Genomic DNA, 12,976 nt, shown 5'->3' with positions numbered 1-12,976 from the left:
AGTTCCGGGAGGCCTCGTTGACAAGATTATCGATTCGACAGTCAACTGCGAACTGCATGCATAATCGACTGTGAGAAATTGATTATTGCCAATCGATTTCAAAGGAAATGTGTATGACGATATTTCATGGTTTTTTGGCAACAAAACTCTATGGACTTCAATGGAAATGTGCACGACCCTATTGGATTGTTTTTTGACAGTATTTAGAGAAGAATAGAATAGAATGACTGCCTTTATTTTATACCTGGGAGGGCCAAGTTAGGGCGCAGTCGGCTCTCTCTTACAATTAACCCTCCAATACAATACTAAATTATAATTTAATTAGAAGGTGAGAGGGCTGGAGGAAGGGAACATAGTATAGTAACGAGTATATAAATAGAAATGAAAATTTCAGTACCCTTTTTTGAATTATTTAATCACAACATGTTTCAACAGTCATGCCATTTTCAAGTGATAAGAAGTAAATAGATAAACACTGCTGGAAGATTCTTATTTTTGATCATATGTTAGTGTATTCATATGATTTCATGAACTAGGACTGTAATTTTGGATTTAAATTTGCATGATTCTATCAAAAATTATTTATACATTTATTTATAGATTTGGAAGGAGAATAGCACAAGTACTACCTTATTATTTCATCTTTTGATGTTATTACATTAGTGTCATTTGCATTGTGAATAAATAAATAAATAAATAAATTTATCACAACATATTTCAACAGTCATGCCATTTTCACGTGATAAGAAGTAAATAGATAAATACTGCTGGAAGATTCTTATTTTTGATCATATGTTAGTGTATTCATATGATTTCATGAACTAGGACTGTAATTTTGGATTTAAATTTGCATGATTCTATCAAAAATGGAGTTATTGGTGTCTAATTGGAAGTTTATTATATTATATCTCTGCTCAATTTTGCCGCCTCATAAATATGAAATTCATCTTTAAAATTCAGTTTCCCACTTTTTTTGCCATAATTTAGTATTTGTGAGGGAAAAAATTAAACAGAGATAAAATAATAAACTTAATTGAATTGGACACCAATAACCCCATTTTTGATAGAATCATGCAAATTTAAATCCAAAATTTACAGTCCTAGTTTATAAAATCATAATATGAATACACTAACATTATGATCAAAAATATAAGAATCTTCCAGCAGTATTTATTTATTTACTTCTTATCACTTGAAAATGGCATGACTGTTGAAACATATTGTGATAAAATAATTCAAAAAGAGGACCGGGATTTTTATTTCTATTTATATCACAAGTAGAAAAGAGATAACCAATATCATCTGTGATTTAAGTTCACTATAATATATCACAGTCCGTTTGTCCTTTCGGTCTCAAAATTTAATCGGTTTTTCAAAGTTTGGAATTTCAAGATACAACTATTTGTAATTAATTTAATTCAATTTAAAACTTTTTTTTAATTTAAAAATGATTTGTGTGTGATGAATTATGTGTTTTGAATTGTAAATTGAAGAATTTTGAAGTGATACATAACCTAGCTACATTTGGACTGTTGTATAAATTAGAATTGGAACCGTTTTGGGCTTATAAGCCTGTGGTACTTTTCTGTAAGTTGTGTAATTCTGAATAATTGAATAAATAAATAATATAGGCGACTGTGAATGTGGGAATAATTTATTGTACTTCGAGAGATGTGGAAATAATGTTGTATACGATTTGTTTATTGTTGAAGAGCTAGACTATAGAATAAAACTTAATCGTATAATTCATCTGTGGCTGAACGTAGAGAGACTCGGAAACAGAAGTAGGCCCAAGGTGATCGATAATCGAACTAATACCAACAATAGGCTAATTAAAAACCTAAAAACTTTCCAACACTATCTATCCAATAAACTGAAAACTAGACTACAGATGAAAATATCACTGAGATGTTGCATTTATTCAAATGATAATGAATTGATAATAATTATTTCCACCTAGCTGTTTACCCTGTTGTCAATATTTGCAGTAGCAGAAGTCTTCGGGGTGATTTACAGAATTAAATTTGGATTTTTGTTTGATAGTAATTATAATGCCAATACATCTTTATGTATTGAAATAGGATAAAACAATCCTATTCTCTCTCTCCACTGGTTTTAAGACACTAACTACATCAACTCACCAATTCTTACATCTTCTACACCTTATAATAATAATTGTTATATTACCGTCATTTCCAAAGTTAAAAGTGACGAATAATGTTAACCATAATATATATTATTATATATTACGAAAAATTTGAATGAGTCATTGACAATATTGTAGAACGGTTCCATAATCAAATGAAAATGTGACCATCAGTGTGGTCACGAAACCATGGTCGTGTACCGTATAAAACTGTGTAGAATTTGGCAACATATGTGTGTTTCTATTTAATTAAACAGGGTGTTTACAAATTCCCTACCAATATTCTAGGGCATTGATCATGGGTAAAGAACATATCTAAATATCATATTTAAATTGTCCGGAAGTATTCAGTTACTCACACAACAGCCATTTTGCTTTTTTCACTTATTATTTTTTCTAAATACATAATTAAAACTTTGCATGATCATTAATAACAACTAGACAAAGCTACGAAAAAATTATAATGGTTTTTCAAAATCATAAAACAAAATGACGGCAATTTAAAATTTTGTTTCTTCAATAACTCAGAAACCGTTCATTTCACAAAAACTTTACAAGAATAACTTTTTCTAGAAAATTTAATAGTTCATCGATTGGTACCAATTTTTTTAAGATTGAACCAATATCAACTGAGATATGGCAGCTTTAGTGGTTGGTGACCCTCCTTAGGAGGGTTATGTAACGTTATTTTATTGTTTGAAATGACCTGAAATCGCTTACTATTAACTTGCAATGCAAATAGAGATTATTGCATCATTGAGGCGACTCTATCAGCATGCCTTGGTTTGCACTGCAACAAACTTTCAGTGGTCACCTATCACTAAGGCTGCCATATCTCAGTTAATATCGGTCCAATCTTGGAAAAGCTGGTACCAATCGAAAGGCAATTGAATTTACTAAAAATAGTTTTCCCGTGAAAAGTTCTTGTATAACTAACGGTTTCTGAGTTATTTGAGAAACAAAAATTTAATATGGCCACCATTTTGTTTTATGAATTTGAAAAATTATCATAATTCTTCTCTAGCTTTGCCTAGCTGTTATAAATGATCGTGCAAAGTTTTAATCTCGTATGTTTAACAATTATTTGGGAAAAATAATAAGTGAAAAAAGCAAAATGACCGCTGTGTAAGTAACTGAAGACTTGCGGACAATTTAAATATTATATTTAGATATGTTTTTTACTCAGGAACAATGCCCTAGAGTTGAACTCCCTATTGGAAGAGAGTTCGTAAACACTCTGTATATTATAGTTACATCACTCGAGCTCAACGATTTCCGATAAACAATGACAGTGATAAATCACTATTCACGATGATTTGAAGCAATATTCAACCGCACACATCAAACTACGAAAGTAGAATATTCATATAGTATAGCACCGCATATTAATTAAGGGCTCATCCACATTCAAATTAACGCGTTATCTCCAATTGCCATTCCATGTAGCATAATCTGACTATACATAATTGATAGATTATGACGAATAGTACCTGTTATCGACTTAATAATTAATATTAACGATTCTCGATAGTTGGTCCACTTCAACAGGGATGGAGTTTGATGAATTCAACTAATTATTGACACTCAGTTGAACCTCATTTTCGATAATCTACATAGCCTAGTAGTTAGTCTGAATCATCTTGCCATATTCCATCCTCATTGTAGTTGAAGGCCGAGGGGAATGTTGGGATTTTGTATATGGATAACAAGGGTAGACTTTTAAATATTCTGGAATGTTAAGAAATAACTAAAGTAGCAAAAGATCGTCCATTGTTCTCTTCAAAAGTGTTATTGAAAGTAGGCCTAGATGAAAATATAGCATAAAAAGATATCTTCTCATACCCGTCTTTCGAAGGAGACAATAAACCGTCGGTCCCGACTACCTAAAAAGTAAGCGTCATTTCTCATCATTTTCGTCTTTTGAAGTCGTCGTCATCTCAATAATAAACTACAGAGTTGCCAAAATTATTGTCTACGTTTAGTCTACTCTCTTCAACGTCATGAACATATTATCCCCCTGCCCACATTGCCAGTTCAACATCGAAGCTTCCCGATCAAAGACGTTTTCGAATAGTCAAGCTAAGTTGTCAAGTTTGAACGACCAGATTCATTTCAACTACTACAACACCACCAATCAAGTTCTAGTATTTCCTTAGTATTTTGTTACAGTATCTCCTATTCACAATGTTATTTAATATTTTTGACCAAACGTAGTGAGGTCTATGATTTAAATAACATTGTGAATAGGAGATACTGTAACAAAATACTAAGGAAATACTAGAACAGGATTGGTGGTGTTGTAGTAGTTGAAATGAATCTGGTCGTTTAAACTTGACAACTTAGCTTGACTATTCGAAAACGTCTTTGATCGGGAAGACTATGGTCTATGATTTAACTCGGATTTTCTTTTGTCTGTCTGTATATAACGCGATTACGGCCAAACGAGCTGATAGAATTTGATGAGATTTGGCAGGAATATTCCTTTTTCAACTGCGCGTTGATGTATACACAAGGTTTTTTGAAATTTTACATTTTAAGGATAAAAGGAAAAGAAAGAAAAGGAATTCCTCCATACTCTGATAATATCACTATATATAATATACTTTGAAGATAGGATTAATCAGACTATAGAATTATTCATATTTAATCACTGACAAGTGGATTATTCAATATTCATTGCATGCATTACACAGATGTCTGGTCGTGTCTATTTCTATAAGGTAGGATTTCAATATTAATGATGCGTTCCCATCAATATCAATATTTTCAAATTCGAAAAACAAATTAAATAGGTGATTCAAATAAAGAATGATTAAATGAACTAAATAATGCTGAAGAAATTGTAATTTACCGAGCAAAGTGAGGTCTAAGATTCAAGTCGATGGTTTGGCATTTCTCTTAATGTTCAAATGTTTGAATGTTTATATGTTGCGCATTTACGGCGAAACGCGGTAATAGATTTTCATGAAATTTGACTGGTATGTTCCTTTTTTAATTGCGCGTCGACGTAGTTTTTATCCGCCCTATAGTTATTTTGATGATTATGTTTGTCAATATTGTCGAGCAGAAAAGCATGAAATTCTTGACATGCTAGGAGCTTTTTTGCTTCAAAAGATAAGGATGGTGAAAGCGAGAAAATTTCTCAGAAATAATCAAAATGATTTTCCCATTTGTCAACTGGAAATTTGAGAAAGTTGCTATTTTACACGATTTGGCAACTCTGTAATTTATTCACATGTAGAGCCAAGTCTCAACTTATTTTACACAGACTAAAGAAGTTTTCTCTGCCGAAACCGGTTTCTCGATTTTGGTGTGACAATATTATTAATGTTATTATCGGACATATATTATTATTTATAAAAATTTGGGAACAAAATAGTTTTGGGCTATGCCTGTTGTTCTACTCCAATCATATTCATATGATTGGAATCAATAATAAATAGTTTAGTTTAGTTTCAATTACTTTTATCAACTGACAAATAATACAGTCAATTGGGGTGACTTTGTACCACTTTTCCGATTTTTTACAACAGAATAAGGACCAATTAATCATTAATTACTTTTATTGTAATGTTTCTAGAAGCAAAATATGATAAATAAAGTGAATATTACAAATAATAACACCTGCTTGCCATTTGAAATTGAAAATGATGTCTGTTTGGAACAGCACGTTCAGTTAGATACAAATTCGTCTGCAGACGACAAATGGGAAGATTCAAGATGTTGAGGATAGATCCAGCAGGAAGCTGTTAAAAGGTATCAGGAGTGACATAAATAAGTAGATGAATGGAGGACTTTCATGTAGTATTTAATATAAGTTATTTTCTCGTTTTCACCGAGGTGGTACAAAGCTACCCAGTCTGGTACAAAGTTACCCCAAGTGACTGTAAATAAAATAAATATGTCTAGTCTCTTTATTCAGTTTGCATAACTACAACAAGATCAACTTCACAGCTACTATCCTTTATGTTTGACCGCGTTTTCCCTTCAAACAACTCCAACATACTACAAACTTTACCCGTGGTAGAATCTCTGTTTCATCCGCCTTCAAATAAACGCGACCGCAAATAACAATTTGTATCAAATGACAGGAAAGTGATAAATAATTATCATCAGCTTAACAAATTGCTGTGGATTGATTCTGAGGTGGTCACCGGGATGACAACAGACAGCTAATTAGCGATTAGATTAAACAGGATAAATATGCTAAAATTGTGTTGGCATGCATGTAGGACATTTTACTGCGAATTAATTGCGATCCCTGGTCTCATTATCATGAATGTATGTAAACGACGATCTCACTTCCATGAATTTCGATACCACGTGACAATGGATTCGCTAAAATTTGGATTACAAATTCCTCGGTCACTATGACATTATTTGTAGAATAGTTTCAAAATTCACGACAAGTATACACAGGTACTGATGGAGAAAATATTTCTGTTGAACATTGGATTTATATTTTTTATTTATTTATTTACAATGCAAATGACATTGAAAGATAAAATAATAAAATAATCCTTGTGCTTTTTTTCTTCCAAATTTATAGGTGAAAAAGTCCGAAATAAGGTTAGAATTTCACGTGTACAATTTTGATAAAATTTCAGTCCAAAACAAAAATGAAAACTATAAATTTTGAATTTAGATGGCTTGAATTGATAAATTAATTAGAAATATTACACTCAATTACCACTTGTAACGAATAATATTGAGTTATATAAAGCAAACTGTGAATAAAATTGAATTCTATACTGTAATATCGGGGACCGAGCTTCGCTCTGAAGTACAAGAGCATGAAAAATGTATTACGAAAAAATAAATTATAATAATATGCATAGTTCATACAGAAATGTACTATCTAATCACAGTAAAAGATATTAATTCCCAGAGGAATGCAAAAATTTCCCTCAAATGTTAGTGCAGAATATTTTCTACAATTTGAAACCAAATTTGCAATCTTTGAATCAACAATGACTAAGCTAGTCATTCTACATCTTGCCCGGGCGACCTCTACGCGCGCGACCTGACTAAAACATGACATTTTATTTTTTGATGTGCTGAGCTAACCGGACTGTCAAATAACAAACTAGTTACATTTTCTTCCATGGAAAATAATGGATAACAATGTTCTATTTAAAAAAAAATGGGCATAATAAGATAGTTTTTGATGAAAAAAATGAACCATTAAGGGGTTAATTCCCAGAGGAGTGCAAAAATTTCCCTCACAAAAGCCCGGTTGCACAAAAGCCGGTTAAATTTTAATCCTGAATAATTTCACGTGAACCAAATCAGAAAAGACCATTTCAAAAAGATGGAAATAATCAGGATTTAAAATAACCCTCCTTTTTTGCAACCGGCACTATAAGTACCTGATTGAATGATTACAAAAGTTCAACAGTGGAGTCATAATTTTGATACAGTTCCATACACATGAACTCGCTCACTCACTTCCATCATCAACAGACGACAAAATTATTATTATCAGCTGTTTTTCCAAGGTTGGATAATAATAATTATTATCCTTTCTATGTCCTTCAGCGAGTTTTCCCTGGGATGAGACCTTGTGCAATCGAATTTTTATATTATAATCCTACTATGTTCTGAATTTTGTGAGAATCGTTAGAGCCGTTTTCGAGATCCGGTAAAGTACAAACATAATATTATAAACATCTAAACATAAAATCTGGTGTGGCGTACTCACACAACTCTCCTTGACGTGATGGAAATTGATCACCTGACGCTAGTGTAAACGCGCATCTCAAGTCAAAGATCTGAGCCAGCTGGTGACAGGTCAATAACGCTGGATACACACGAGATCTGCTATTTAATAGAATCAACAGTTGCTAACAGTTTGCAATTGAATAATTACATTTTCTCAAATTTCAAGCTCATTTTCAATCTTAGGTTAGCTCGAAATTAATTGAAGAGATTTCCATGCTCAATCTTTCCACTCGAAATTTTCCGTTTAAATTATATCTGAGAGCTGATAATTGGAAATATAAAATCAAACTTTGCATAGATGGGGCAGAGCTCCTGAAATTTTTACAGATATGTGACTTGTGGCAGTTGATAGAGCTAATCAATGACTATTCTAGGTATAAATTTGATCAAAATCGTTGGAGCCGTTTTCGATAAAATCGCGAAAAACCCTGTTTTCGACAATATTTTCGCTATTTTATCCGCCATCTTGAATTGCATTCGATCGAAATTGTTCGTGTCGGATCCTTATATTGTAAGGACCTTAAGTTCAAAATTTCAAGTCATTCCGTTGATTGGGAGATGAGATATCGTGTCCACAGACGCACATACACTCATACACACACACACACACACACACACACACACACACACACACACACACACACACATACAGACCAATACCCAAAAACCACTTTTTTGGACTCAGGGGACCTTGAAACGTATAGAAATTTAGAAATTGGGGTACCTTAATTTTTTTCGGAGAGCAATACTTTCCTTACCTATGGTAATAGGGCAAGGAAAGTAATAAACAGAAATAGCTCGTTTAATAGTATAGGATATCCATGATAACTGTGAATAATAACTGTTTCCTCTTGCAATGAATAAATTTCATTTCCAATTTCATTCATTGAATGTGAGGACTGAGGAGCTAGAGCTGCATGACGAGATACATAGAAACTATAATATTAACGAGTAAAATTTTGATAGTTTAGAATCCCTATCTAATGAGGATGTCATCTCCTGAGTAGTCATTTCCCTAATGAATTATCTACTGAGTTGAGTTTAAGAACACCAAGGCAACCCTATTACAGGAGACTTTTGAAAAAATAATTTTGTTGAGAAAAATAAAGCTTCCGTTTTTGCGTACGCTACATCATTACAATCGTCATACGACCATTATTCAATAATCATTATGCAATAAAGTATATAAATCTGCTGAATTATGCAATAAAGTTCATTAATCTGATGAGTGGATTCTATCTGCACCCCTGATTCAGTTCAGTTATTCTGATCAAGTAACAGTCGAGTTTAATAATAATTATTGCACGTGTGAGTTTAATCACAATGCACTTAGCTAATCATCAACACGATGTAATGGTTTTTATCGAAAGGTAACGGCGCTTGGCGGCACATTTGAAAATTTCAAAATTACTACCGACTGTGTTTCTACACTTGTAGACAGTTATATTGTAGAGCATTTTTGAATGATGATTTGAATGCGGAAGAAGAAGAAGAAGAAGAAGAAGAAGAAGAAGAAGAAAAAGAAGAAGAAGGAGGAGAAAAAGAAGAAAAAGAAGAAGACGAAGGATTTACTTGAAAATCTCAGCTTGGAATCTAAATTTTCATAATAATTAATATTATTGATAAATCAATATAGATCAAATATTGGACTATTGTAAAACAACGTTGGTGATCAATCAAATTAGTAATCCAATGCAAGCCCATAGGCTTCTGACCTATAGAGAGAGTTCAAGGCTGACTGAGGTGGAAACTGTTCCTTATGAACCTGGCTGGACCCCCCACCACATCTATCACCCCTTACTATCAGCTCTACCAGCTACTATCACCAACACAGGACAATGAAGCCCAAGTGATTACTCAGGTTTGTTTCACCGTCCGCCGGGGGGCCTACTAGCTCTTGTCTTGTAAATTACATTCGTGATGATAGAGATGATGATGACGATAATAATGATACTGATAATGGAGAGAACACTATCATAATACAGGGGTATTATATCCAACTGTCTTCACAATAGGATTGTGTGTTTTTTTTTTTGGTTCCCACACCGTTATGTTTCAACTCTATTTTTCTATATAATTATTATTTAACGAAAATCCCAAATAAATGCTGCAAATCACTCCGAAGACCCATTTTTGGATAGTAGTTCTCATCGAATTTCCATCTAGCTGTTAACCCTGTTGTCAATGTCTGCAGTAACATTAACAACAGGGTTAACAGCTAGATGGAAATTCGATGAGAACTACTATCCAAAAATGGGTCTTCGGGGTGATTTGCAGCATTTATTTGGGATTTTCATTAAATAATAATGATATATTAATTAGCATTTGAATAAATGCATTCTCTATTTAATTCCATCTGAAAATCTACTTCTCTACTATATAATTTTCATCAATTTTTTGGAAAACCAATTTCTTATTCTCCAATTATTATAGTTTATACTAGCCGTCAGGCTCGCTTCGCTCGCCATATCCGTCTAGCCAGGGGGCTCCGCCCCATGGACCCCGACTGGATCGTCCAAGAATGAGATCAGCAGGCTCGCTTCGCTCGCCTGCATTTTCCATTTGAGCATTTTTATCATATGTTAGGACAATCCAGTCGGGGGTCCAGACTAAACGTCTGGCTAAACGAATATGGCGAGCGAAGCGAGCCTGACGGCTAGAAATATAATATTTCCAGGATTGAAGTAGCAGTGCCCAATCAATTTTTCCGCGATAAATGCATTTAAATCTTCAACTTGGTGCCAACCTAACAAAGTCAACTCAACTTAATGCCAACCTGACAAAATTATTAATTTAGTTGCCAGTTAACAACTGTTTCGAAGAGGTACTCTATCTAGATTATAGTTCTATAGTAACATATGATATGGAAATTTCAATTATAATTAAGAGATTGGGAGAAGAAGAATATACATGCTAAAAGACGAACTTTAAACCCTTAAAAACAACCCTTAGAGTTAAAATATTGCCAAAAGATTTCTTAGTGCGCCTCTAAAGGGCCAACTGAACATACCTACCAAATTTGAACGTTTTTGGTCCGGTAGATTTTTAGTTATGCGAGTGAGTGAGTGAGTGAGTGAGTGAGTGAGTGAGCGAGTGAGTGAGTGAGTCAGTCAGTCAGTCAGTGAGTGAGTGCCATTTCGCTTCTATATATATAGATAGATATAGATATATAGATCAATTATTTTGTCAAAACTCTTACAACTCTCCAATGCAGCTTACAATCAGATATAGTGTTGTAGTGTTGTAATCTATGCAAATTGATAATTATCTCTCAGTAAGTAGGCTATGCCTACCGGTATCGTTACGGTTATAGTGATATACGAGTGAGAAGAATGAAAAATAGTAATTGTAGCTTGTATGATATACAAAGCTAGTAGCTTGATGAAATACAAATTGAAAAACTTTGAAAAATATCACCAGTAGACAGTTTATTTTTAGCCTTTGCACAGCCTCAAGTACAAACAAGACACTTCATTTCTATTGACTCTTCAAGAACAAATAATTCGATTGCTATCAATCATTTTGACTTCCAACTGATAAATGACTACCATCTATCAACTCTCAAGAATTCTCCTCAAGAATAAATTTTATTTGAATTCGAATTCGCTGATAATTGGAATGATGATGACTATCGTAGAAAATATCATTACCATTGTGATGATCATTCTCATGATGTGATGATCATTCTCATGATGTGATGATGATGATGATGATGTTGATGACGATGACAGTGATGCTAATGATGATTACAATGGTAGAAAATATTATTATTGTAATGATGATCATACTCCTAATATGATGTTAATAACGATGTTAAGTTATTGTGATGAACCTGCTCTTAATGTTGTTGATTATGACGATTATGACGGTGACGATGATTACAATGATTTTGATGATTAGAACTATGATGATTATGATGTTACTCAGCACCTGGTGACCAAAGTGACGTGGTGTTCTGAGCCCAGATAGGTGTCATCAGTCACTTATACCCCTTGCACCTCTTACACCTTGACTGCATATCTCTTGTAGGCCTATCTCTATCATATCTCTATCTTGTTTGTAGGCCTCTGCTACGATAACAGCCTGAGGAGGTGTCGGTTGATAGTAGGAGATGGTGGTTTATAGTGAGGAGGTGGGGGTTGATAGTGAGGAGGAGGAGGTTTATAGTGAGGAGGTGGAAATGTATGTAGGTGGAGTGCTGAAGACACCATGGCTACTCGCTAATGTTTCATAGAATGCTCGATAATGACGATAATGGTTGAAGGGGTGAGAGTTGAGAAGGGTTGAGAGGGGTAAGGAGAATGGTTGGAGACCTTCCTGACACCTAGGACAGTGTGAGAGAGAGAGAATTACAGGAAGAGACAGAGTGAGAGAGAGAAGTTAGAGAATGTGAATGACTGAGAAAGTGCTTGTAAGGTACATACAATGCTATAGAGTGCTATACAGTGCTAGTATGGTATTCTCATACTTATGCTCTAGAACAAACTATAAAATGCAAGTTTGATTTTATTCTATTCATGCTTCAACTTTCGCACACCACAGGGCAGAGTTAATCTCTCACTCTGTTATTCAGCATCATGCTAATTATTATGAGATTTCCGCTCTCTCAAACACTATTGCACTCTTATTTTCTTGAACAAAACATGTCACAATCATCGGAAGCTTCCAGATTCTTTTATTTTTTCTCAATTTCTTTGTTCAACCCCAACTTCAATCTAAAGTTTCTCACATTTTCTCTCCCACTCCCTCAATCTCTCACTCAATCTGTTTTCCTCTCACTGTCTGTTTCTGTCTCTGAGTGTCTCTTTATCTTACTAGTACTCTCTCAGTCTTTCACATTATCTAACTTCTCTCCCTCACACTGTCTTTTTCTTTATTATTTTCCCGCTCTCAATCACTCTCTCTCTCACTGTCTATTTTTGTTTCACTTTCTCTGTCTCTGGCACTCTGCTACTAACTTCCTCACACCTACTTCAACACTAACTTCCTCAAACTATTTATACTTTGTGAAATTCGTTGAATAACTAGTATTATTGTCATTAAATGTAAATTAGTGTATAAGCCAGTAAATATTGTAACATACATAAATAAAGAAATCTAATCTAATCA

Source organism: Nilaparvata lugens, chromosome 3 (genome assembly GCF_014356525.2).
Source record: "Nilaparvata lugens isolate BPH chromosome 3, ASM1435652v1, whole genome shotgun sequence".
NCBI lineage: Eukaryota > Metazoa > Arthropoda > Insecta > Hemiptera > Delphacidae > Nilaparvata > Nilaparvata lugens.
The sequence above is the reverse complement of the archived record's forward strand: the minus strand, read 5'-3'. Positions refer to the sequence as shown.